Source organism: Chelonus insularis, unplaced genomic scaffold (genome assembly GCF_013357705.1).
Source record: "Chelonus insularis isolate UGA/USDA-ARS -01 unplaced genomic scaffold, ASM1335770v1 contig_70_pilon, whole genome shotgun sequence".
In the NCBI taxonomy this organism is placed as follows: domain Eukaryota; kingdom Metazoa; phylum Arthropoda; class Insecta; order Hymenoptera; family Braconidae; genus Chelonus; species Chelonus insularis.
Genome location: NW_023276716.1, coordinates 141,416 through 155,226, shown reverse-complemented (window position 1 = coordinate 155,226; position 13,811 = coordinate 141,416). Strand labels below are relative to the sequence as shown.

At 34.7% G+C, this 13,811-nt stretch overlaps 1 protein-coding gene across 2 annotated transcripts in view; it reads left to right on the top strand.

Annotated features, from left to right (window-relative positions):
* Nucleotides 1-13,811, top strand: part of LOC118070991 (MDS1 and EVI1 complex locus protein EVI1-A-like) — a 69,737-nt gene that overhangs the window by 48,477 nt on the left and 7,449 nt on the right. The window contains exon 1 of one of the 2 annotated variants that reach the window (XM_035089917.1): nt 7,666-8,499. The exons of the other annotated variant lie outside the window; for it this stretch is intronic. The gene's annotated coding sequence lies outside the window, so the exon portion shown is untranslated. Of the gene's footprint in view, nt 1-7,665; nt 8,500-13,811 lie in introns of those variants that run through there. 2 annotated transcript variants of the gene reach the window in all.

Here is a 13,811-nt window from a genome sequence, read left to right as displayed (position 1 = left end):
TTGTAAAGATGAACTTAAAAATAATAAGAAAGCTGTTTGTGTGATAAACTATAATGTTTATATAGCAATGGCAAATTCGCAACAACTTGATTTATCAACAGAATCATTTTATTCTGCTGCATATTTTATTTACACTCGCAAAGATTGGCCTCTTCAGCGGAAATTTGAAAAATATCAGACAGCTTTAACAGAAACTGGATATGTACGTCAATGGGAAGAAAAGTGGAATAATATTTCTGTGCAACCTCAAAAGTCCTTACTTAAACTCATAGATGAAGCTGGTTATTCTATTTTAGAATTAACAGACTTAAATTTTGCTTTTTATGGTTTAATCATTGGCCACTGTCTTGCATTAATTGTTTTTCTAATTGAAATTAAAAGCTGGAGAATTTTTAGAAAAATATTCAAGTTTCGTAGAGATTATATTCAAAAACGCAGGTGCAGATCTCCATAAAAAAAGTTTGATACAAATAAATATCTCTTTGCAATAACTATTGTTCTATTGTTTGCTGATATAATAAGACTGCCAAGTGAATATATTGTAATAATACATTTTTACAAGATCAAGTATATTAAATATTAAATTTATTTAAAAACAAAACATTAAAGAATCATTTATCAAACATAAAATTAAGAGGATTGCCTTATTGGCTAAATTATTAAGCAAAATTAAATACTTTTAATTAAAATTCTTTGTTTAATACCTCTCTAATCCAATCTTGGGATTACATGTTAGTTGTTATCATTTTATTATCAATAAAAAAGCCTTTCTAGTTACAATAAATATCATACCATCTCTTTTCCCTTCTTTTCGCTCCCCAAGACTCATCATTTGCTCATTACATCAAGTACGACAGTAAAAGTCATCATGCTACCGAGACTTTGTTGCTATAAAATTTCATCATTTTTTTCATTAACAATACTTCTAACTGTATAGCACTCAAAAAGGTATAAACTAAAGTAAAGAATGTTCTCTATTCTCAGTAGTAATTTCAATACGATTAAAACCAACAGTCTCTTCAAAATATTTACCAAAAGAAAGTATTCATTTAGTTGATATCAGATAACTGTTAAAGCGATTCTTATTTTCCTTTAATCACACGTCTTCACCTACGCCCCGACGGAAATTGAAACTCTCCTTTAATGATCCTTAATTTCTTGGAATCATTATAGTGAGTGATGAACACAGCTAGCGTCGATTTCACTCAAAGGTCCTCCAATCCTTCCTCCTAATGTTTTTGCCAACCTTTGCTGTTTCCGGCATGTCTCATAAACACGACTATAAAAACACGTCTAGATGACTGAATGTTATACCACTGCCTTCTTCATATACATACACAAACGTACAAATATACGCGAATGTTTTGCTTGTAGGATATACTTTTTTTTTTATCAAGATCAATCGCCTGTCTCATCGCAACGCCGAGACTATGGAAATCAAAAAAACATCGGACCTGATTTCGAGAGGTCGTCGTACTTGAGCGAGTTTTGCATCAGCATGTAGGCGCGAATACGATCGATTCTCACCAATAGCAGTAGGCGGAAGCCTCATGTGGACATGCATATCGTATCATATCGATGACTCTTTCCACACTGGTGAGCAGCAAAGTTTGATTAGTAAAAATAATTGCTTATCAACGGTATAAAATCGTCACAATTTAATAGAGGATATATAATGTTGATGCAATATTTTTTGATAAATATACCACACATCGTTACAAATATATACACATGTAAAAGGCTAAACTAGAGGAGGAAAAAATAGATATGCTAAATAGTGTAGTGAGATAAGGAAAAAAAAAATGAAAGCGAAAAGTGGAATTAACAGCAGGCATATATCAGTGATCAATGACTTGGTCTGTGGTCTGTTGAACATCTAGAAGGTTGCCCAGCGTGACGCTCGGTTCTTGAAATAAAAGAAAAATTCGAAACTAACAGACGTGTCTTCAAATTGGGCTACCGTCGATGCATGACAACTCGGTCAATCAAATTCGTTTCTATCAGACTTTGGTGCGTTCTTTCAATGCCCTTTTCTTACATATTTTTATGTCAAAACCATTACATGTCTACTTGGGTATATTTTTCAATATCTCACTTATGAAGAAATAACTAATGAAAAAGGTCGAAAGTAAAATTCCATAAATAGAATTTATATTATGCATATGATTTTCTAAAAAAATCATTCGAAATACTTTCACATTGTCATGATAAATAAATGTTTTGGTGAATATATTTTAATTATTATTTTACGATTAATAAATTCCAGGAAATCAGGTGATAAAATAGGCTGTGAACTATTTAATTAATGGCTTATTTTATTTATTAATAATGAAATTATAATAAAAAAAAAACTTATGCAGTATAGAGAGGAATAAGGATACGAAGAAAAATGAAAGTAAATCATTTGCTAAATTCTTCAATAATTGGAGTAAAAAAATGTCAATGCAAAAAATTTAAATTAGCTGATGCAAATCGAAAATTATCGAATATTTTTTTCAGATTAAAAACGAAATTGAAATTTTTTCTTTCCCTTCTCAAAATAATTAATTCGTTCAGTGTACTAAATAAAAAATTGTTTTATTCTAAAATTTATTGTCATCAATTACCAAACAAAAACAAAAATTCTAAGAAACCAATAAAACATTTTGGTGAGCATAAAAGCGAAAATTTACCGCCTACGTCTTCTGAATATCATAATTGTTAATGATTCTCTTTAATGAGCCATCTCTGGAATAATATTGCACGCAACTACAAATCAGTAGATATTTTGCAATGGTATTCAAAGAATTTGAGAAACAGGAGGGTGTGTTTGAAGATTTTATTGCAATAAATTAGTTCAAGCTAGTAGAGTCTAGGTACATCGTATGGAGAGATCGCTTCGCAATAGCGAATGCTGCATCCGGCGATCTAAAGCGCATGGCATCTACAGGGCGGGGTAGCTTACCTCGACTGCACTCCTATACGTCAACACATACAAACTTCTGCTTAGACTAAACGGGATCGGAGTAAAAAGAGAGAGAGAAAGAGAGAGAGAAGACTTAGAAAGTGAAACTGAAAACGCCAAGAGCCCCACCCTGGCGTGGTCTCCGTTAACACACATACACACATTAACAATCTTGTAAAAAAACCCTTTTGCACGTACAGAATAACTGTCTAGGAATATAGGTAGTACAACAAACTAAAACCCGATCTGAAGGTGGCAAGAAGAGGAAGAGAGACACATAATAATAGAAGTCATGTAGGATATGTTATAGTTAGTGGACAAATGTTGGAATTAAATGGGAAAAGAGATAGAAAATATGTATCAAGAAAACTCATCTGAGGTAATTTTTCGTCTCTAGAATCAGCTTCTTGTCACGCTACAAGAAGGAGGCGGACTTAGAAAGTAAAACCGAGGACTCGGACGCGTCGACGAGGCGCGAAAAAACCCCTCCCTGCATAAATGCGTCTCGCACGAATGACTGTGGAATGACCAAGGAATGTTTCTCTATCAATGATTTTATGGTAAAAAAATGTTGATGATGTCGCTGATGATTTTTACATCATTTGAAAAATTGGGAAAACATTCTAGTCTAATGCAAGACTAATTTCTAGTAATTACAATCCCTTATGAAATTACTACTACTCTTCGCCACGTCATTACGTTCTGGTCTCTTATATACGCCTTCCTGTAATGGGGCTATCCCGTAAACGGTTTGGATGCTCTATGCCCCATAAATGGAATGGCTACGGTAGTGTAGCGTATCAGGAGCACAGCGCGTTTGCCCCTCACGTACTTACCAATGTGTTTTAACACGTGTGGGAAGAATGTGGAATATCGCGGATGGAATGAGGCAACCCTGTGGACTCCGTATACGATACTTAGCTGTAGCACCATACTACATGCTTATTTGCTGTCTACTTACTTATACACAAATGCACATTAGTTTGGTATAAAAAGGAGTCTAAGAATTTAACTGAACACTTTGACTCAAGATCCAAACTAGTCCAGGCAGTTCTCTGGAGACTTGGAAACATTTAAACAACGCTACAACCAAGCCAATCCAAAATGATTCGTCGAATTTGTCTATCTTAATCAGCCATCACGTAACGTAATGATCATTTTCAACTCAGCAACTGGTTCAACTTGAATTCAATCTTGTTCATTCCCACCTGATCAGCTGTCACTGATGCTAAAAGAGTTGGTTAAAAAGGAATTTAGTAATTCATCAAAGAAACTCATTCACACTAACTGACACATGGTGAAGCTTCGTCACAAGCACTATATTAGCATTAGTTGACGTGACAACTTTTGCTGGTTAACAATCACAAAGAAATAGTACTCAAGGCTGTCGAGCATTGTCCTGGACGTCGAGTGTGTCAAGACCTTGTCTAACCACCATTGAATGCTACTCCTGATGTTTAGTCATCTTACTCTATGCTCCAGCGCATGTATTCTAGTTAATGGTTTGCTGATCAACCGAACAAAATCATCAATAACGAGACTTCTAGGTCATGATCGATGTTTTTGTATTTTTCATCAAATATTTATGTAAAGTTTTACTTTTTTTTCTTTTCATTTTTATGTTGCTTGAACAAACAACTTAATATCATTTTATTGTTAAAATTAAGCTTTTTCAAGATTGCATAGGTCAGAGGAAAATCACGTGCATTATTATTTTTTCCAACGTTAAAGATAAATAGCATTTTAACATTAAAGATGTTTGATTGATCATTTTAATTTTAATTAGCTATTAAAATTGCAAATCATAACAAGTTTTAAAATGGATTACTTCTTCTTTATAGTTAAAAAATCCGAGAAAAATATTGAGTTAATAAATGATAGTAAATAATTCTCAAAGTCACTTTAATGAGTATCACAGATTATGATTAATAATTTATTCCAGGTTAATATGATGTCAAAGATGAGAAAAGTTAATAAAAGAATGCTATGAAAAAGACAATAAAGCAGGAAATAATGTAAATCATATTTCAAACATTTTTCTACCCTCTTCGAGCAAGTCCAACCTCCGTATCCTACGCACGATGATACGTGAATCTGCATAAACATTTATATGAACAGGATGACTCTGGTGCATCGTTGATGACAGTTACGTAGGCATACATTATGCATACGAAATGTCGTCTGGTGCTCCTCCCACTGCAATGCGTAACGGTTTGATGACCAATCAACAGTCAACATATTCAACTTCAATCCCCACCGATTTGTGGAAAAAAGATAAATAATTTTATTCAACTGTTTGATGTTCCTTTGTTTTGTCGATTGACCCAAATTTCATGAACCAAGTAACACAAGACCATTCGGCAATCCTGACTGACAAGATTTACGTTTAAATTGTAAATCGGAGACTATAAAGGAAGTTTTCAGACCACGACTGGGCACTCAATAGGTCTGGAAACATTCTCGTTCAACGAAGAAGATTTAAAGGCGTCAAGTATGAAAGTAACTCTGGACATTAAAAAATCATCGATTGGTGAGAAAAGTCTCTGTGAGAATATAAATAATGTTGGAGTTGCGTATTGGCTAATTTCTTTGGTATTTCGATTATTATAGCTAAGCATAGCAAATAAAGCACCTAGAACTATCAACTCACAGGATATTGTTCATAATCTTTACGTACAAAGTCTAAATAAATGCATTATTCTCTCAATGATTCAGGAGTCCGTTGAATTATCTATGGTAGCTTATTAGGCCTTTCTCATGTCAACTTGTAAGTTTTGTCACAAGAATTTACGTTCGACTCATTCTGATTAAGGTTTCAAAGAGCAAGCACATCGTCATCTTACTCAATGGCTTCATTCCTTAATCCTCTAGCTTTTGGATCCAATTGAACGTGAACCACAAAGGCATTAAATCGACCTAGTTTCTATAGTTCACTATTTCCATTAGCATTACTCATAATGCCCTATAACATTGTACAGAATTGATGCAAGGAAATAGGTGATCAACTTCTTGTTTCCAAATACTTACCATTTCTTGTATCAATTTTTCTACACTTTTTTAAGGCAGCCGGTTAAATCATTTGGCCTACTTTAGATGCCTTACCTCTCTATTTTTTTAAATTTCCTAAATAAAATTATTAAAATGTCTTTATACAAATACCTTAGCTGTAACCATTCCTTAGGATTCTTGATGTGTAGGTTGCAATAATGACAGGTCTAGCAATACGCGTGCCTAACACGTGTTAACCATCATCCCAAAGATAATCAGACAATGTAATAGAATCTATTGTCACAATGTAGATTCTTACGCCTCGGTGCATCAAATATCAAGATTCTTCCATAAAACTATCAAGAATGATCTTGAACATCGTATCAATTGATCACCAGCAGTATTACTTTTTATCATCAGCATTATTAAGTCGAGTGTCACACGTTGTAAAATAAAAGTCAACAATGGACACATCAATGATAATTGCATGTAATAAAATTTTATTATTTGATTAGACATCCAATAATGTAACTATGTTTTGTCCAGTTCAAAACATTTAGTATTGATTGTCAGTGACGTGCAACGTTTTCGATCCTTGAACTAAGTCATACGGAACCATGTTGAAACATATAACCCAAAAAACTTTAATCAAAGTAAACGGCGGTAACATATTTTACGTAAAAGTTTCAGTTAGTATATACATAAATAAGATGAAAAAGCAGTGATCGTTTTAGATATGCTTTAAAATTAGTTATATCGTTTTTTCGTCCAACTCTTACTGTAATCCTATAATACCAGACAATAACTGTGCTAAGATGCTCTAGATCTCCATCGTCCGATGTCTATTGCGCAACCCTACGAAAGAGGCTAGAATAAAGCCCTCAAGGTGCACCAATCTATCCGATTCTCAAAGATCTTATGTATATGCCTCCTCAATTTACAATCTCGATTACTTATTTCATTTCAAAGCTTCATATTTCCCAAGTACAATGAATCAAATCAAACCCAAAGTATGTACTTGATGAAATTATTGCTCTAGTCGTTTTTAAGAAATAAGGAAAACTATAATGCATCATCATAAGGTATATAAAATCAAGTAAACCAAGACTTGGTTTAGAGTTAATTTACAATTTATCTCTTCTTTTTTCGCAATCATGACATTCTGTCAGCCAACTTTCCATCATAATTCAAAGTTGAACTAGCGAAAGAAGACCGGAAGTTGGTTGTATTAAATCATTCTAATTGGATCTAACGTCGATAAAATAAAAGAGAAAAAAGTAATAAATGATTGAATGGATTATTATTCAAGGCCAAGAAAATTTGGTCCAGAAGTGGAAATGAAGAGAAAGAGATATGTTAGAGTGTAGGTCCTAGGACAACTGAGATCGTGTATTGGGTGTGAGTTAGCGTTTTAGAAGTAGTAGTGGGGCGTCGGTACAGTTGCAAAGGTGAATTAGAGCCTGGGAGGTTACAGAGTGGAGTAGCTTCGTTGTCTTTGGCGTTGGAGGAGAACACAAGAGAGAAAGAGACAAGTTTGGCGCTGGGTGGGAGGTGGATGTGGTGCTTACCGGTGGTACCGAGAGGAGGCTGGGCAATGCAGGAATAGTAGAGGGACCACACCAACACTGGGATGAGCGTCCAGGAGTCACACACAGCAGAGGGAGTGAGACCTGACGGGGGCAAGTCAGCGCGAGAGAGGAAGCGGATCAAAGAGAACTGCAGAGGGAGGGCAGGTCGCGTGCCGGCGTGGTGCTGCTACTCCCGGGAGAGGAATACTTACCTTACCAACGTCTCTCACGGTTATTCTACATCTTGGCGCTCATCCACGCGGTGTGCTACACTCGCCTACCTATCTGCCTACTTATCAACCTACCCGCCAGCCTACGGGGTTCACTCTCCCCGCCCAGATTTACCTGGACCACGTTCGCCACCACCAGACACCCATCAATTGGTGCTTGTTCAAGATATTCTCTGTCATCCGATCGAGGATTACGTACCTAATGCGACCAAAGGAACAAGTCCAGAGAACCTCCAGCACCGGCTATCCACCAGTCAACAGTCAACTGTCTTCCATAAGACACACGACATCTCCACTCACACGGAAGGTCCTTTGGCTTATACTTCAGATTGTTTTATCTATTGTGCTAGTGGTGTGTGTCATCAACGTGTGTCTGAACAATCGCTAAACTCGTACAGTGAAATATTTTATTATTTTTACATTCAGTGAAAAAAAAGTCGATTTTTATCCAAGTTATATAGGGGTGGAATAAAACAATTGTCTACTTGTATGTGAATTAACATTCAATATTTTTATCCCTCTCTATCAGAGAGATAATTAACCATTGAGAGTGTAAAGAAAGTGTGTCGGTGTTTAAAGACGCAGACAAACGAATAAGAAGCAAGAGAAGAAGAAGAAAAGGAAGAAAACAAAGAGAGTAGGAAGAAGAAAAAGCGCACGTGCCTGACACTGTGCCTGTGGATTAACTTTTTCTTATTTTTTTACATCAATTCACGTGCTTTAAGTGTGCTCTTCTTGAATAATATTCCATTATGGAGTAACGAAAAAAGTAAGTCTTATGCAGATGTTTTAAAATAAATTTTCATTTTATTTTATTTCCCATCGACTTCAACTTGTGTCCTTTAACACAGCGCGTAAATTCAAGAGGAAAGCAACTGTATCATCGGCGCCAAGCTTGCTACTTGAATATTTATGAATCCTTTGCATTTAAGTGTGAATTCACAAGAGCTATTAGCCATAAAAAACATGTCCCCCAATAAAGACAGTTCAGATCAGTTGAAATCCAACCGTGAGCTACCGTGCTTCTTGATAACTGTATTTCAGATTAAAAGTCCAACTCGGTGTCATGGGTTGAGGTGTATCAGATTGTTGACATTTATTTAACATAAAACAGGAAGTAACTATTGAATTTAATCTTGTACGGAGCTTAAAGCTGATATTCTTCTTTCTCCATTGATACTCGCACGTTACTCAAGACCTCCCTTTGCAGTACGTTAAAGCGCGTGTCAAAAAATCAACGCCCACGTTTATCCTTATATCACCTAACATCGTGTTCTCGTTGGCACATAGAGAAAGAGTTTCTCGCAAAAGCTGTTCCTTTACACGCCACTCCCGCGCCATTTCCTCGAACATAAATTCAATCATATCACCCTCTATAGGTATCCTCATTCTTATTTCAATAAAATTCCAGCTATATATGACCAGGAAAAATTCATTTATGATATAAGAGAAAACAGAAAAATATTATAATGTCTCTCGGTGTGTAGGCTTAGACATTTTTTCTTGTCAATGATATGCTCTAGCGTCTCAACTTTCAATTTGTCACTCGTCTTCGTTGCCCAACAGGACGGTATATAAACGCGTGGACTGTATTTGAATACTTGACTATTACGAAAATGAGGACAATCGTGAGAGATTCTCATGGATCTTTAACAATACCGGTCCTACTCTTCTCCTGCTTTGCTCCCTGTTTAAGTGCAAATAATGAAGTTAAAATGCAGGGATGACATTACTAAAATTGTAGTTTAACCGTTTGTCTTTATAAGACAATGATAATGATGTTGGTATACAAATAAAACAACCTTTAGTTAATAACAAGAAAGCTGCTTTTTTATACTTTAATTAATTAATTGTTTTTTATACAAAAAATATAATAACATGAATTAATAATTAGAAAAACACAAAAGTTTGGAATTCGATTGATTTCTTAATATTTAAAGATTGTATTGAGATAAAAAAATTTTTTTTGTCTTTACAATAATTTAATTGCAATGTCATTATAATAAAAAAAATTAATTAATTATGCAACATTAGCATAATACTTTTGGATACTTTAAATTCTCGGCAATGGAAGAAAAATTATCACTCGACAAATCTTTTCAGTAGTCAGTAAAAACGATTTTTTGCTTCTTAAATTCATTGTCAAATCAGGCCAATTGCATAATATGACCTATTTTTCAAGCACCGTTTAACAGCAAAGGTGATATTATACACCGAGTAGGAATTTACTATGAGAATCTCACGATGCTTGTTGTCAAATTAATGAAGATCTACGGCAACCAGCCCTCAACAATTATGTAACACTTTATCTTCTCTCTTCACTTCTGTCCTTTCTATATAAATATTCTCTCACTTCTCCATACTTAAAACCATCATCCACTGTTCAATACAACTGCTGCAAAAGAGATCCAACACGTTTCCGATTACAAAGACAGAAATGATAGCAAGTCTTTTTTTTTCTTTCTTCTTCTTCTCCATCTGACAGATACAACAACTTTTCAGCAGTTTCTCTTTCATTAATTCTCAAAATAATATATAATCATGTAATATTTATGTTTAACCTTGAAAAAAACATTGACCGTTAGTCGACTAAAAAAATACTCTACTTTTGCAATTTGTGGGAATATTAAATGAGTGAGGAAAAAATAGACAAAGTTCATTGACTTAGATGATCTACTAAATATTTGATACTATTGATTATATTTACCCACAATGTATATTTTGGAGGTACAAATATTTTTTCAAGTCAAATAAGGTTCGATGTCAGGAGAAATGGGCCGTGTATATTAATAATACAAAGAGGGAAGACTGAAGTGGAGAATAATAAGCGAAAAGAAATAAGAACAAAGTAAGTACTAAGACAAGTGAGAGAGAAGGAAAGATATTGCGTTGACTAACAAACGATGATTTCGTCGTACTGCGTGAATATTTCATGAGTAAAGAGAGACCAGGATCTTTAGTCGAGAAGGAAAACAGACTTGAGATTACTACTCTGTGGAACAGTTTAAAAGAGCAACAACGAATCACGAAGGTTGGATGAGAAGGCAAGTACGGTTGAGATAGAGATATTTACGCGGGAACTATCAAAGATCCAGGCCACCAGTTGGCTGGGCCAATAACCGACCCACGAGGAAAATTCATGAAAATCTATTCTTCAATCTCAACCAGCCGTTTGTTAATGTATATCTTAAACTGTCAGTCCACCTTCACGGAGAGGAGTGAGACGTAGTCAAGTATCGTAATCTTATTTTTCTTGTAAACAGAAGCACGTTTAACTCTCGATTTACACTTGTTTTTCTTCCATAATTTGTCGATTACATTTTTCTAGATAACTGGGTTTCTTCAAGTAACAATCATATAACAATTTATTTCTAAAATAAAACAATAAATATATCAAATTATTTGTTAATTAGTAACGAAAAAAAAAATATTTTTATTTATAAATCGTTTATTGGTGCTTTAATAACCGGTAATTGTGGATAAAAGTCCTAATTGACTCACCAAGAAGAAATAAATCTCCAATCAACGTTTCTTAAAACATTAATGCGATCCTCAGAAGTACTTTCCATCATCAAGAAATAAAGCAATAGGCTTGTCTTTCTCCAGCTGCCACTTTGATTTCGCAAACTCGGATATCCGTCAGTTAAGAAGTCATTTCTACAAACTAAGAGAAGAATAACCTTTTTCTCGTCTCCCATTATCACGTCTTCGTTTGTCCTGATCAGTAATGTCTCTTTATAAACTACAGTCTTGAGTCCTCACTTTGCTTTCATTCATGAAACTGTCGGGTTATGCTGCATCGTGAGAACGCATTGTCATTGCTGCATCTTCAATGCATACTATTTATCGTATAAGAAATCATATTAATTAAAACATATAATATGAAATAACGTATTATCGACGAATGAAAAAAAATAAATTATAATCATTATTATTGAATAACTGAGTAACTGGATAAGTAAGAATCATCTTTCCACTTTTTTCTTCTACTGCAGTTTGCATTTATTATTTTTTATTTATTTCCCAACTGCAATGTACTCTGAAAATATTCATTGTAATAAAAAATTTTTTTTCTTCATAAGAAAAGTGGATTCATTAAAGAAAATTTAAATGCAATTTTTGCAATTATTCGATAAAAAAAGAGGGCATTTTTTTATCGATGGAACAAAGTTTTTTGCATTGCAAAAAAAAACGTCCTGTAACTAAACGAAATAGTTAATGGTGTATCACGATTATCGAAAGTAAATAAATGACGCGGAGGAAGATTCGCGAATATTTTAGTTCATCCGAAATGTCATCATCAACCTGAAGAGAAGTCCATTGTCTTTGATAGCTATGTATATAATACCCTCGAGGTTGTGCACCACCTCCAAAGAGATACCTATTAGGGTCACGTCGTCTGTAAAAGTATCGGAAATTGCATTAATCAATCGATACAGTGTCGATAAATGAGCAATTATGTATTCTGGAATTAGTAAATTTAAATATCTCAATTGGATAATCGAAAGTAAGAATAAATAAAAGTAAAAAGGCGGAGGAAGTAAGGAATATTAAAGACAGTGATTTGACATGGCTTGAGCATGTGTCTAAATAACGGTTTCTTTTCTTTTCCTCAATAATACATTCAGTATCCTCATCGGCATTGAGAATATGTGCGTAACAGTTTGATTGTACATGAGGATAGACCTCGGTTAGCCTGGATATTTGTATTTAAATCCAATTCCACTATCTCCGGTAGTTGTCTTAAGTATTTGCATTTATTATCATATAAGAGATGTATTCAGATCGAATGTAATCGTGATAAAACTGGAAAAATATGAAGGTTCGTTTGAAAAAAAAAAACAATCTTCCGTAGAAGCCGAAAAGTCAATAGATTGAAATAAAAATTAATAATTGATGGAAATGAAGGAATAAAAAATTTATAGAGTCACAAAAATGGGAGTATTCTTTCATAAAGATCAAATACTGAATAAAAATAACATTTTAAGTAACAAAATGTTAAGATTTATTGACTTTGGTAATAGAAACGATAGAAGTATAAATTTGACTGTCGAGACATTCTCACGATATAAATGAGTGCACAAATATACGCTGCATCGTGAGAGACAAAGTTATATCGCGAGTTTGCAATTGAAACAGCAGAGTTGCATCTCTTCAGTTTCTCTAGGTACTAGGCTTGATTCTCTCTCACTTGCCACGCGTGCGTGGGTAGTTCAAATACGTTGACTTGAGAACATCCAACCTCTTATGGGACGGGACACACCATAAATTATAATCGTCACGATTATCACCCGTGCGCGTCAACTCCCACCCTTTGATAGGACCAACTATTGAATCGACTCATAAAACAATCGATCTTTAAATGATGAATAAAAATATCAAATAAAAATAAATCGAAAACAAAAAATGCATCGATTATTTATCCAACCTGTGCTTTAATATCCGATAATTAATATCTGTCTCTGTGACGAAAAGTGAAAGGAACAATTAAGAAAACATCAAATACCACGCCTCAATTACATCACATTTTTCTCAAGTCCATAAGACGATGAGAGAAAAGGGAAGTGATGCATTGGAAAAAAAAGGTGAAAAAAATCGTCGTGGGGTTTATAACTGCTTCTGTAGCCAAGAGGCATATGCCTCAAGCTGTGTACTAAAGAAATTGGACTAAAGTAGCGGTCTCTGTGGTAAGCCGTCTTCCTTCTGGTTGACAAGACTGGCGAGGCGCGGCTGTTGCTTGCGCTTACAGCTAACGAGTGGTGAACGGCGACGAGCACGAGATCTCCGTGCGCCCATGCATCGCAAGAGAGCCTTCGAGTTAACTGTGTACGTAGGTGAATGCCGAGAGAGAAATCATACCGAGCAAGGACGTGATACAACCACACCCTGACTCATCTTAACTTTCTATAAACCGAAAACTGGATCGTGACTTTTTTCATCACGATTTGCATCTGTCAATCTTTTTTCCTCTCCATCGAGATCATCATCATTGCTATCACCACCACCATCACTATCATCATCTGAGAAACACCAACTTTTTTTAGCTGATGGAATAGTTGTTGTAAATTCTTCTACTAATTA